This window comes from Pristiophorus japonicus, chromosome 11, assembly GCF_044704955.1.
Source record: "Pristiophorus japonicus isolate sPriJap1 chromosome 11, sPriJap1.hap1, whole genome shotgun sequence".
Lineage (NCBI taxonomy): Eukaryota > Metazoa > Chordata > Chondrichthyes > Pristiophoridae > Pristiophorus > Pristiophorus japonicus.
The window spans coordinates 118,672,442-118,686,981 of NC_091987.1; positions in this window are offsets into that span (position 1 = coordinate 118,672,442).

Here is a 14,540-nt window from a genome sequence, read left to right on the forward strand (position 1 = left end):
TGCTCTTGTAGCCACAGTATTTATGTGGCTGGTCCAGTTAATAAGAACATAAGAAATAGGAGCAAGAGTAGGCCATACGGCCCCTCGAGCCTGCTCCGCCATTTAATAACATCATGGCTGATCTGATCATGGACTCAGCTGCACTTCCCCGCCCGCTCCCCATAACCCCTTATCCCTTTATCATTTAAGAAACTGTCTATTTCTGTCTTCAATTTATTCAATGTCCCAGCTTCCACAGCTCTCTGAGGCAGCGAATTCCACAGATTCACAACCCTCAGAGAAGAAATGTCTCCTCACCTCTGTTTTAAATGGGCGGCCCCTTATTCTAAAATCATGCTCTCTAATTCTAGTCTCCCCCATTAGTGGAAACATCCTCTCTGCATCCACCTTGTCAAGCCCCCTCATAATCTTATATATTTCGATAAGATCACCTTTCATTCTTCTGAATTCCAATGAGTAGAGGCCCAACCTACTCAACCTTTCCTCGTAAGTCAATGCCTTCATCTCCAGAATCAACCTAGTGAACCTTCTCTGAACTTTCTTCAAAGCAAGTATATCCTTTCATAAATATGGAAAGCAAAACTGCATGCAGTATTCCAGGTGTGGCCTCACCAATACCTTATATAACTGTAACAAGACTTCCCTGCTTTTATACTCCATCCCCTTTGCAGTAAAGGCCAAGATTCCATTGGCCTTCCTGATCACTTGCTTTACCTGCATACTAACCTTTCGTATTTCATGCTCAAGTACCCCCAGGTCCTGCTGTAATGCAGCACTTTGCAATCTTTCTCCATTTAAATAATAACTTACTCTTTGATTTTTTTCTGCCAAAGTGCATGACCTCACTATTTCCAACATCATACTCCATCTACCAAACTTTTGCCCACTCACTTAGCCTGTCTATGTCCTTTTGCAGATTTTTTGTGTCCTCCTCACACATTGCTTTTCCTCCCATCTTTGTATCGTCAGCAAACTTGGCTATATTACACTCAGTCCCTTCTTCCAAGTTGTTAAGTTAGATTATAAAATAGCTGGAGTCCCAGCACTGATCCCTGCGGCACCCCACTAGTTACTGGTTGCTAATCAGAGAATGAACCATTTATCCCGACTCTCTGTTTTCTGTTAGCATGGATAGAGAATTGGCTAACTAATATATTAACCCCAACTCAGTGAACTTTTATCTTGTGCAGTAACCTTTTATGTGGCACTTTGTCAAATGCCTTCTGGAAGTCCAAATACACCACATCCACTGGTTCCCCTTTATCCACCCTATTTGTTCCATCTTCAAAGAACTCCAGCAAATTTGTCAAACATGACTTCCCCTTCATAAGTCCATGCTGACTCTGCCTGACTGAATTTTGCATTTTCAAATGTTCTGCTCGTGCTTCTTTAATAATAGATTCCAACATTTTCCCAACCACAGATGTTAGGCGAACTGGTCTATAATTTCCTGCTTTTTGTCTGCTTCCTTTTTTAAATAGGGGTGTTACATTTGCAGTTTTTCAATCTGCTGGGACCTCGCCCGATCCAGGGAATTTTGGTAAATTACAACCAATGCATCCACAATCCCTGCCGTTACTTCTCTTAAGACCCTAGGATACAAGCCATCAGGTCCAGGGGATTTAGCTTACTGAGTACCACCTCCTTAATGATTGTGATTGTTCCTCCCCCTTATAGCCCCTAGATTATCCACTGTTGGAATATTGTTAGTGTCCTCTACCGTAAAGACTGATACAAAATATTTGTTCAGACTTTCTGCCATCTCCATCATGCTTGACAAATCTTCTGGAATTTTTTGAGGATGTTTCCAGTAGAGTGGACAAGGGAGAACCAGTTGATGTGGTATATTTGGACTTTCAGAAGGCTTTCGACAAGGTCCCACACAAGAGATTAATGTGCAAAGTTAAAGCACATGGGATTGGGGGTAGTGTGCTGACATGGATTGAGAACTGGTTGTCAGACAGGAAGCAGAGAGTAGGAGTAAATGGGTACTTTTCAGAATGGCAGGCAGTGACTAGTGGGGTACCGCAAGGTTCTGTGCTGGGGCCCCAGCTGTTTACACTGTACATTAATGATTTAGACGAGGGGATTAAATGTAGTATCTCCAAATTTGCAGATGACACTAAGTTGGGTGGCAGTGTGAGCTGCGAGGAGGATGCTATGAGGCTGCAGAGTGACTTGGATAAGTTAGATGAGTGGGCAAATGCATGGCAGATGAAGTATAATGTGGATAAATGTGAGGTTATCCACTTTGGTGGTAAAAACAGAGAGGCAGACTATTATCTGAATGGTGACAGATTAGGAAGAGGGGAGGTGCAAAGAGACCTGGGTGTCATGGTACATCGTCATTGAAGGTTGGCATGCAGGTACAGCAGGCGGTTAAGAAAGCAAATGGCATGTTGGCCTTCATAGCGAGGGGACTTGAGTACAGGGGCAGGGAGGCGTTGCTACAGTTGTACAGGGCCTTGGTGAGACCACACCTGGAGTATTGTGTACAGTTTTGGTCTCCTAACCTGAGGAAGGAAATTTTTGCTATTTAGGGAGTGCAGCGAAGGTTCACCAGACTGATTCCCGGGATGGCGGGACTGACCTATCAAGAAAGACTGGATCAACTGGGCTTGTATTCACTGGAGTTCAGAAGAATGAGAGGGGACCTCATAGAAACGTTTAAAATTCTGATGGGTTTAGACAGGTTAGATGAAGGAAGAATGTTCCAAATGTTGGGGAAGTCCAGAACCAGGGGTCACAGTCTAAGGATAAGGGGTAAGCCATTTAGGACCGAGATGAGGAGAAACTTCTTCACCCAGAGAGTGGTGAACCTGTGGAATTCTCTCCCACAGAAAGTTGTTGAGGCCAATTCACTAACTATATTCAAAAAGGAGTTAGATGAAGTCCTTACTACTAGGGGGATCAAGGGGTATGGCGAGAAAGCAGGAATGGGGTACTGAAGTTGCATGTTCAGCCATGAACTCATTGAATGGCGGTGCAGGCTAGAAGGGCCGAATGGCCTACTCCTGCACCTATTTTCTATGTTTCTATGTTTCTATGTTTCCATGTTCCCCATTACTAATTGCCCGGTCTCGTCCTCTAAGGGACCAACACTTACTTTAGCCACCCTTTTCCTTTTTATATACCTATAGAAACTCTTGCTATCTGTTTTTATATTTTGTGCTAGTTTACTTTCATAGTTTATCTTCCCTTTCATAATCATTTTTTTAGTCGTTCTTTGCTGGCTTTTAAAAGCTGACCTCCCACTAGTTTTGGCCACTTTGTATGCCCTTGTTTTTAAATTGGATACCGTCCTTTATTTCTTTAGTTAGCCATGGATGGCTGTCTTTTCTCTTACACCCTTTCCTCCTCACTGAATATATTTTTCTTGAGAGTTGTGAAATATCTCCTTAAATGTACACCACTGTTCATCAACTATCCTACGCTTTAATCTATTTTCCCAGTCCACTTTACCCAACTCTGCCCTCATACCTTCATCAAGCTTAGTATGCTGGTTACAGATCCAACTTTCTCACCCTCCATCTGAATTTGAAATTCAACCATGCTATGATCACTCATTCCGAGGGGATCTTTTACTCGGAGATTGTTTATTAATCCTGTCTCATTACAAAGGACCAGATCTAAGATAGATTGCCCCCTGGTTGGTTCTGTTACATAATGCTCAAGGAACCTGTCCTTTACGTACTCTATGAACTCCTCCTCAAGGCTACCCTGACCACTTTGATTTGTCCAATCAATATGGAGGTTAAAATCACCCATGATTATTGCTGTTCCCTTTTTACAAGCCCCCACTATTTCCTGTTTATCGGGGACTTGGCCTGGAGGGTGGTGCACAGAGCAGTCCTGTGCAATAAATTTTTAAGCCAGTTCACGGGCTCCCAGGCTGCCTGCAATTTCTGCGGTCTGGAAGAGTCCGTGTTCCATGTTTTTATTGAATGTACGAGGTTGCAGTCCCTGTTTCATTATTTAAAGGGGCTGCTCCTCAATTTCTGGTTGCACTTCAGTCGCACACTCCTATCTTTGGGCACCCTGTGCGGAGGGGAGCGGGTAGGTCCGAGGCCCTCCTCGTAGGACTGCTCCTGGGCACGGCCAAGGGTGCCATCAGTCGGTCCAGGCAGCGGGCGGTCGAGCGGGTCGTTCAGCCAGACTGCCTGCCTCTCTTCCGTGCGTACATTCGCGCCAGGGTGTCATTCGAGATGGAGCACGCGGTGTCCACCGGTACGCTTGCGGCCTTCCGCGAGAGATGGGCGCCAGAGGGACTGGAGTGCATCATCACCCCCGGCAACCAAATTTTAATTTGATTTTATATGTTTTAAAGTTTAATTTGTTTTAATTGCCAGTTTTAGTGTCTCCCTCCCCTTTTATAGGGGGCACTTGTAAAATTTATCATTTTACTGCCCAAAAAAAACCCCCAAAAAAACACAAAAATCACCAAAAAAAACCCCCAAAAAATGTTTTTGAAAAGGGCAGTTGAAAAGTGTCTGGAGTGTCCCCCAGATCGGGGGGCACTTGATTTAATGTTTAATTTTGGTTTCTCCAAAAAGAGTTGTGCATTGTATGGCTCAAGCACGTGGGGAGATCCTGTCCGAACTGACCCCGTCTGGGCGGAATTCCTCATCGGCGCCAAATCCCGAACCCTCCCTCGGGGGCCGGGGCCTCGCAACTTGAGCCGCCTTGGGGAAATCCCCTCCGTGCCTTTCAGTTCTGCGCGGAGGGGTTTCCTGTACGTGCTGCTCCTGCACACTCTCAACTTTGCCATCCTCGCCTGCCGTCCGGACACGCCATGGCACAACATCTTGCCGTCCGGAGGAGGCGGGGGTCCCCGATGGAGTGCACTCTATGCGGGAGTCCTCCCATTATTTATCGGGGACTTGGCCTGGAGGGTGGTGCACGGAGCAGTCCCGTGCAACAAATTTTTAAGCCGGTTCACGGGCTCCCAGGCCGCCTGCAATTTCTGCGGTCTGGAGGAGTCCCTGTTCCATGTTTTTATTGAATGTAAGAGGTTGCAGCCCCTGTTCCATTATTTAAAGGGGCTGCTCCTCAATTTCTGGCTGCACTTCAGTCCCACACTCCTGATCTTTGGGCACCCTGTGCGGAGGGGAGCGGGTAGGTCCGAAGGCCTCCTCGTAGGACTGCTCCTGGGCATGGCCAAGGGTGCCATCAGTCGGTCCAGGCAGTGGGCGGTCGAGGGGGTCGTTCAGCCTGACTGCCTGCCTCTCTTCCATGCGTATATCCGGGCCAGGGTGTCCCTGGAGATGGAGCACGCGGTGTCCACCGGTACGCTCGCGGCCTCCCGCAAGAGGTGGGCGCTGGAGGGACTGGAGTGCATCATCACCCCCGGCAACCAAATTTTAATTTGATTTTATATGTTTTAAAGTTTAAATTGTTTTATTGACAGTTTTAGTGTCCCCCTTCCCTTTTATAGGGGGCACTTGTAAAATTTATGATTTTGAAGCCCAAAATAAACCAACAAAAAAAATTTTAAAAAAGGGCAGTTGAAAAGTACCTGGAGTTTTGATTTAATGTTTATTTTTTGTCTTCCAAAAAGAGTTCTGCATTGTGTGCTTACATTTCATCACTCCTGTGTAAGATTTAACAGTATCTAATTGGAAGGCACCAGTCCCTGGTGAGGTCTCACATATACCAGTGGAACAAAGCTCTGAGATCGGGCATGCAGGGATGTTGGGAGGCAATGTGGATGGAGAGACAAGTGGGGTTGGTAAGTGCACAGGTTCTGTGGGTCGATGTGTTGATGGGTAGGTGGAGCAGAAAGCACCTCTGCTCAGGCAGGTGGGCAAGCTGGCAAGTACTTGGGATGCGTGAGATACAGGGCAGGAACACTTCTTCACACATCCAATAATGAAAATACGGAACTCTCTCGCCCAAAAACCAGCTGAGGCTTGGGTTCAATTGAAAATTTCAAAACTGAGATTGATAGGTTTTGTTGGGCAAGGGTATTAAGGGTTACAAAAACTCAGGGGATTGATCGAGTTGAGAAACAGATCAGCCATGAACTAATTGAATGGTGGAGCAGGCAAGAGGGGTGAACGGCCAACTCCTGTTTCTATGCTCCTTCCTAATATGTAATATAACATTAGTTGACCAAGGGGGAGAAATTCGGGTTGTTTGCGCCTCCTGTTAGTGCACCCGGGGGGGTGCTAACAGGGCGTAAATTACCTTTTGCCCGGGCGCGGCAACACTAACGTCTCCCGCTAAATTCCATAGGAGTTTAGTGGCGGCAGTAACCAGCAGCACCTCGCTCCGCAGCGCCGGCGATGAAAACATCATCATGGTGCGCAGTGACCCGATTTCACCCCACAGTAAATATTCAGTATCGCCGCCTGAAACTGCACCAGGCGATGCCAGCGATAGCTTCAGGGGCCACGAACATGGTGGATGACCGCGCGCAGGGGGCTAATTAAAGGGGAGGACGGCGTGCGCATAAATAAAGAATTGCCCCTGTTACCAGTCGCGTCCCATTGCCTCCTTGAAAACGGGATCATGCTCCACTTGAGTGCCGGGCTGATGGCGCAGCACCCCACTCCCTGGTGGTCCAGGTAGGGCCCCGCAGAGTCTGCAGCTTGGCTCTCCCTTTTAATGAAGAGGAGGGTCCCTTCTACGCGACGGCAGGACGTGGCCCAGTGCGTGGCGCTATGCGCCGTTCCCTCTGCCTCCGCCGCCTTAGTGCCCCAGAGAGGAAGTAGAGTGATTTTTTTTGCGCTCCACTTCCTCTCGGGGGCGGTAACCCCAATTTCGCGAGCAGGGCAGGACTTGCGTGCCTGGTGCAGGAACGCCTGCCTCGCAGATCTTACCACCCCCTAAACGGCGCGCTACTCAATTTCCCGGCCTAAATGTTCACAATCAGTCATTCCTATTTCAAAACTGCCCTATTAATGTATTAACTCGGGGTCCGTGATTGGTTTGGACCCCATCCAATTGCACGGTCTTAGTCCGCCGCTGCCTAAACTTCCTGCACTAAACCCTGAGGATGCATTCACCACCTGGCTGCTCAGTGGCACTGGTGGGTTGCAGGCAAACTGGAAGTGTGAGATGGCCAATCGGACGGGATATGGCATGCGATGAGTTTCATTTCAATTTCCTGACCTACTGCCTTTTCACTCATCATTCTCTTTTACGTATCAGCTCTAATTCTCGCTCTTCCTTGCTCAAAGCTCATCCCACTAGCCGTGTCCATGTTCCCCGCTCACCAAGTTCTGTAGACCCTACCTCACCATCCAACCTTTTCTTCTGAGCCTTTTCAACACATCTCATCATTGGGTTTTCACCACTGACCAACACAACCCCTTCGTCTCGCTCCACAAACCCTTTCCCATTCACCACAACACATTCCCCACTCAACATACACACCCTTCCCCAATCAACACAACCCCTTCCCACTTACCACAACCTTTTCCCACTTAAAATGAATCCTTGACTACACACCACAACCCTTTCCCCACTCAGCACAACTGCTTCCCCAGTCACTACAACTGCTTCCCCACTCAGCACCGTCCTCATTCAACACAACTTTAGCCCCACTAACCACAACCCCATTCCCCACTTAACACAAGCCATTCCTCATTCACCACAACCCATTCCCCACTCACCACCAACCTTATTCCCATTCAGCAATAATCTCTTCCCGACTCTCCACCACAACCTCCGATGGCCAATCCAATTGCATCAGTTTATCGCCAGGAGGGTGAGGTTAAAATTACCCCCTCTTCCCATATAAGATCACCTGCCATTAAGGAGGTGCATCCCTTTAAATTTGAGCTGCAGCGAACTTACTTACATTCCGCATTGCACCAGCTACGGTCACAAATCCAGAACGATGTCAGGATCTGAGGGTAATTATTGAAATGAGCTGACTATGCAGATTGTGGGCAATCAGCTTAAATATCCTTTGGCCAGCTTTGTGCTAACAGCTCACCATTCCCTCTACAACTTCGTCAGTTCCACAAAATGTACCATTCTAGGGTCCAGGATATGAGGAAATTAATCAAAATTTACATAGCATTTCATCGAATCTACAGCACAGAATCAGGCCAGTTGGAGAGTGAGATCGGGCCGGGTGCAAAAGCAACATTTTACCAGATCCCTGATGGACGGCTCAGATTTAAATTGTCCCCAGTGTATCTCAAGTCTGTGCTTAACCCCAGCCGGCCTTAAACAGCTTGCAATCCTTATATGGCCTCTGAAGCCAGGGCCTGCATCACCCCTCCACATCATAATTGAGGAGGTTATGTCACATGATATCACAGTGAAAACCATGGCAACCCAGAGGGAAGTGGGTTTCACCAGTAGCTGAAGTGCAGATGCTGAAAAGCTCTCGACAAGTAAGGGCCAAGATTGTTTAAAGCTTACAAAACTCTTCAGAATCTGTGGAGATCAAAATTGTTTGTTTACACAACTCAATTTTGAAACTCATCAGGAATTGCGGTGCTCAAAACCATTTGTTTCCAGAATTCAGTTTGTAAATTGATCTGAATCTGTAGAGATCAAAATCTGTTTGTTTACAGAATTCAGTTCTTAAATTCATCAAATTATAATTGAAGAGATAATTCTCCTTCACAATATCGGAGAAAAGTAATTGAAGAGACAAAGTGTAAGTAAAGGAAAGCAGAAATCCATAGTTGTGAATTACCCCAAAAATTGAAATGGTTTAACAGTGAGATTTCCCTTCAGATTCAACAGGAATAAAACAAGGAGAGAAAAATAGGGTTGAAGAGCCAGTTATGCCTCACTGCTACCTTGTTTCCATGGGAACGATTGCAGGTCGAGTTCCAGGCCCAGGTCCATCCCTTTGGGAAACGCCCAGGTAGTCCTGGAGTGAAGTAAATGGGTCATTGGCCCAGTGTTTAATCATCTCCCTCTTACTTCCTTTCATTAGTAACTAGGGAAAATCAATCCCTTATTCTCTATGCATCAGAAGGCATTGTTGAAAGAAACCAGAGAGGAGGTGTACAGGGCAGCGCATAAAGTAATGGAAGGTTCATGTAAAATGAACCCTCGTTAAAGGAATATCAATTGCAATTCAGGGTAGAAGGTGGAACGAGAGAAAGAATTGGATTTAAAAATAGGAAACAAAGAGCAATTATGAGACATGCAGGGGTGAATCTAGATGGGAGACACCAGTCTCTGGTGAGGCCTCACATATACCAGTGTATCAAAGCTCTGGGATTGGGAGGCAATGTGAGTGGAGAGACAAGTGGCGTTGGTAAGTGCGCAGGTTCTGCAGGTCAATGGGTGAACGAGTAGGTGGGGCAGAAAGCAACTCTGCAAAGGCAGATTGGTAAGCTTTGGATGTGTAAGATACATAGCAGGAAGCACTTCTTCACACAACCGATAGTGGAAATCGAGAACTCTCTCACCCAGAAACCTGTTGGGCGAACCCCTTGATTAGATCCCAGCCTGCAACTCACTCCCAGGTATGTGTTCTATATATAAATCCCCCGAACCCCTCAATTAGAGCCCAGACTGTAACTCACTCCCGGGTATGTGTTCTATATATAAACCCCCCGAACTCTTCTATTAGATCCCAGCCTGTAACTCATTCCCGGGTATGTGTTCTATATATAAACCCCCCGAACCCCTCAATTAGAGCCCAGACTGTAACTCACTCCCGGGTATGTGTTCTATATATAAACCCCCCGAACTCCTCGATTAGATCCCAGCCTCTAACTCACTCCCGGGTATCCGTTATTCTATATATAAACCCCCCGAAATCCTCGATTAGATCCTAACCTGTAACTCACTCCCAGGTATCTGTTATTCTATATATAAGCCCCTTTGAAGCCCTGAACTTGCTGTGTTGCGTGGTGTTATTGGAGGAGCCCTGTACTGTGAGTGATACACGCTGGTGTGACAGGACTGTGTTGTGAGATGCGTCCTAAGAGGGTTGATCAAGTTGAGAAACAGATCAGCCATGATCTAATTGATTGGTGGAACCTGCTCAAGGGGCTGAATGGCTAACTCCTGCTCTTGTGTTCCTTCCTAATATGTAATAAAAAATTTGTTGATTAAATGACCAAGAAGAGCCAGTCCCATTTCGTAACTGTCCTATTACTGGATCCACTCGGGGTACATGGTCAGCTTGGAGCCCATCCAATGCACGGTCCTAGTCCACCACTGCCTAAACTTCCTGCACTAAACCCTGAGGGCACATTTACCATTCTGGATGCTCAGCGGCAGTAGAGAGCAGAAGGCAAAGCAAAAGTGTGAGATGGCCAATTCAGCGGGATCTGGCATACGATGAGTTTCATTTCAATTTCCTGACTGACTACATTTTCCCTCGCAATTCTCTTCTATGTCTCTGCTTTAAGTTTCTCTCTTGCTTACTTTCTTGATCAGTACATTTCCAGCCCAATGAGGAACAAGGCTTTGCTGTTCTCAAGAATGAAGTGTGTCAAATGGAGCAAGCGTCAGTAGAGGAACATTTAGGGAACAGTGGTCACACTATCATAAGGTTTAGATTAGCTATAGAAAAGGACTGGGAGCAATCTAGAGTAAAAATATTTATTTTTGGATGGATCTGGCCCGGGTAAATTGGAATTAAAGATTGGCAGGTAAAACTGTAATTGAACAATGGGCTGCCTTTAAAGAGGAGATAGTTTGGGTACAGTCGAGGGGGAAAGGTAGGGCAACCAAAGTCAGAGCTCACTGGATGACGAAAGAGATAGAGAGTAAGATGAAGCAGAAAAGGGGGGCGTATGATAGATGTCGGGTTGCTATTACAAGTGAGAACCAGACTGAATATAGAATGTTCAGAGGGGAAGTGAAAAAGGAAATAAGAGGGGCAAAGAGAGAGAATGAGAATAGATTGGCAGCTAACATAAAAGGGAATCCAAAAGTTTTATATAGCCACAGAAATAGTAAATGGGTAGTGAGAGGAGAGGTGGAGCCAATTAGGGACCAAAATGGAGACCTATGCATGGAGGGAAAGGGCATGACTGAGGTAGGTGTAATGTATGCACCTGTGAGTATGCTCACAGGTCTGCGGAGCTATTGGCGGCCTTCTGCGACAGGTGGGCGCCAGAGGGACTGGAGTGCATCATCACCCCCGGCAACCAAATTTTAATTTGATCATTTAAGTTTAAAGTTTAAATTGTTTAATGTGCCGGTTTTAGTGCCCCCCACCCCCCTCTTTTAGCCAGGGGACACGTATAATTTCTGTTTTTACTGCCCTAAACCCCCGCCCGCCCCAACAAAAAAGGGGTACTGGAAAAAAAAAAATTTTGGAGTGTGCCCCCCACCCCCTTGCAGGGTGCATTTGTTTAAAGTGCACAACTAAAATAGTTGAACTGGTAATGTACAGTGTGATTGTTACACCTTTGCTAATACTGCTACTACAGTGAGAGTGAGAGTGAACCCAGGACCCTGTGAGAGGAGGAGGAAGAAAAGCTGCCTTCTAGGTACATCTACAGGGAGACTGTGAGCATCTGGGAGGAGGAGGCCTGCTGCCTGGAGAGGGGAGAGGGGGGAGAGCTGCCAATACTCCTGTCACTGCTGCAGAGTATGAGAGAGGGGGAAGGAACAGCTGCCATTCAACGACTCACCGGCTGGAAGGAGGGGGAGCCATTGTCAACATCAACAGGTAGGTGTATTTTGGTGCACTCCCCAAAAAGGACTTTGCTTAATCGGTGGGGGGAGGAAAGAAGAATAATAAGAACATCGTGGGGGGGGGGGGGATGTGTGCGTGCAGGTGTGTGGGTTCTTGCGAATAACTAGGCCCCACACACCACTGGAAGCACCCCTCTCCCATTGCTTGGCCCAGGTTGGCTGGAGCTACCTGGGTGCTTTCTCTCCCAATTAACCACGTAACATCGTTTGGAGGACTGTGCCTGGGTGGTTCCAGCCATCCTGGGCGAAGACATCTTTTCCCCACCGCCAGAGGAATATAAAGACTTTGTTTGTGATCCGGGGAGTGCAACCCCTGCAAGCACCCACCCAACGCTGTGAGGAGTGCCTGATACCACAGCCTCCCTCTTTTCCACCCCCTCCTCCCTCTCTCTCTCCCTCTGCCTCTCCTCTCTCTCTCAGAGCTTCTTGTAACATATATTTTTAAAAAAACAACGACTGAGCAGAGGGAAAAGGGCCACTCCCCAATTGTCAAAAGTTAGGGAGAGGTGTGCCTCATTAAAAGCTCCCGCTGCTCATCAACGAGGCCAATCAAGACCATTCAGGCCTGTGACTTTGGGGTGAGTGTAGCCCTTAAAGGGACCCCGATATGGCAAGTCCATCTTCACCAGTGGCGAGGCCAGCACAAGGTGATGCGCGCGTGGCAGCAAAGCAGCAAAGGCCACGGTGGCTCCTGCTGCCCCACCACCTATCAGACTCATTACTAAAAAGAACGGGGTCAAGAGCTACACTCCCCCAAACACGACCATCGAGGAGTGCATGAGGGCAATGGCTGGGGTAGTCAGCCCCTCGGCTATTGTCGCCACCTCCAAAATGTACGGGAAGGCTGTGTTCTTCCCGTGGTCAGAGCGGGCGCTGTCCCTGGCCCTCAGTAAGGGGCTCACGGTGGGCGGGACCTTCCTGCTGGTGGGTCCTCTCGAGGCCACCACACAGAGGGTCGTCATCTCGAACGTCCCGCCATTTGTTCCGGTGAGCTCCTCCTCCCCCACCTGCGTCAACTGCGGGGGGGGCGGGGGAGGTGAGGTTGGGGATAACGCCGATACCGCTCGGCTTCAAGGAGGCCAGTCTCCATCATGTGTTCTCCTTCCGGCACCAGCTTTTCGTTCAGCTGGCCCGGGAGGAGATAACAGAGAGTACATTCAGTGTGGCACACGAGGGGACTGCCTACCGCGTCTTCTGGACGTCAGACGGCTTGTGGTGTCACGCCTGTAAGGAGGTGGGGCACGTCCGAAAGAACTGCCCTGTCTCCAAGGCTGCTAAAACAGTCAAAGCGACCAAGGCTGATGCCACCGCCACTCCTCCCCCTAGTACCGTCCGCGTACTGGGAGCCGTAGGTGCGCGGGCATCGTCGGAGGCCTTTGTCTTCGCGGCGTCCGGCGGGGGTGAGGGAGAGCGTCCACGCGGAAGGAAGGTGCGGAAGAAAACAAAGAAGCACCCTCCGGACAGTCGCCTCAGTGGGCTACACGGCCCTATCAACGCGCTCGCCCTCCCCCCACTATCGCCGGTGAGCGCGGTGCATCCTGAGCCCGAGCCCCTGACCGCACCCACCTCTGCGGGGAGTTTGCCACCCGTGGTCAGGCTCAGGCGCAGGCAAGGTAATCGGAAGGAGGGAGCGGAGGCGGGAGCCCCAGCAGACATGGAGAGCTCCCTGCCTCCGCGTCACTCCAGTAAAAAGAGGAGGCATCACTCCAAGGATGCGGAGGATGACCAAGGTCCCTCCGTGGAGGAGTTGGCGCCCAGCGCGAGTCCCGCATCCCCCACTAGCGCTCCCAATGCGCGCCGAAGGAGGGGGGTGTCTGTCCCTCGGGAGGGAGAGACATCCAAGGCTGCCCAGGCTGAGCCTCCCGGGGATGGGGAACAAGAACTGTCTGTTGCAGGGGGCGCGGGGCCATGAAAAGAAAATGTCGCCGCCGGGTCGAGCGTCCCGGGGACTGAGGCGGGCGAGGCCGATGAGGCCGAGTCCATGCTTGACCAGCCAATTATTGACATCCACCGGGATCTGCTCGACCTGGTGGAAAAAGAACAACATTTTAATGCACTTCATGAACACCCACCCACTGGGCCGGGGGTTGGTAGCGAGGAGGGTGTGGAACCCCAATCATCGTCCCTGACGTTGGAGCCGGGGGACTTGGAGGACCTGGAGCTGTTTTTCGGCCCGGTCTCTCCATGCTCCCCGGTGCCTGGGGCGGAGGGGAACCCCCGTCTGCTGCCGCTTCCCGACCCGGCATCCCAGGGGGAGCCCAGAGAGGACTCCTCTGCCGATGATCCTGGGGGTGGGATCGTGACAGAGCTAGGGCCGGATGGTGCGGCCGGGCAGTTTGCCGTACCGTGTGCGGTCGACGGACCGGCTGCTGGCGGCGACCTCCCGGAGGTGGACGGCGACTCGGTGGAGGGCGCGGGAGAAGATCTGGAGTCCATCACCAGTGAGGTGTGGATCTTCTCGTGCCCGCCGCTGGGTCCCCCATCATTCCTGCCAGGGAACTACGAGACTTTTTGGCGCAATGCCAGGGTCACCGCAAAAAAGCCCATCTGGCCCTGGACAAATGGTCCGAGCCAGCGCTGCTCATCAGGTCCGTCCGTCCAGCCGTCAAAACCATGGGCGTGGACTGGACCTTATCGAGACAAGAAACCCTTGTGTTGCGCCGGCTCAGAACGTTCCTCGCTGGGCTGCTGAGGGAGTGGAGGTCATCAAATGACTCCGCCCCTCCCCCCCCCGCTCGCCTTCCGCACCATGCTTTAAGGTAGAGGTTGCACTATGCTCTTATGAAGATAACCATAGCCAGCCTCAACATCAACGACAGCAGAGAGGCACATCGTAGATTTAACAATTTTTCACTCCTACAGGAGGGGAAATATGCGGTGTGCTTCCTGCAAGAAACATACACCATTCC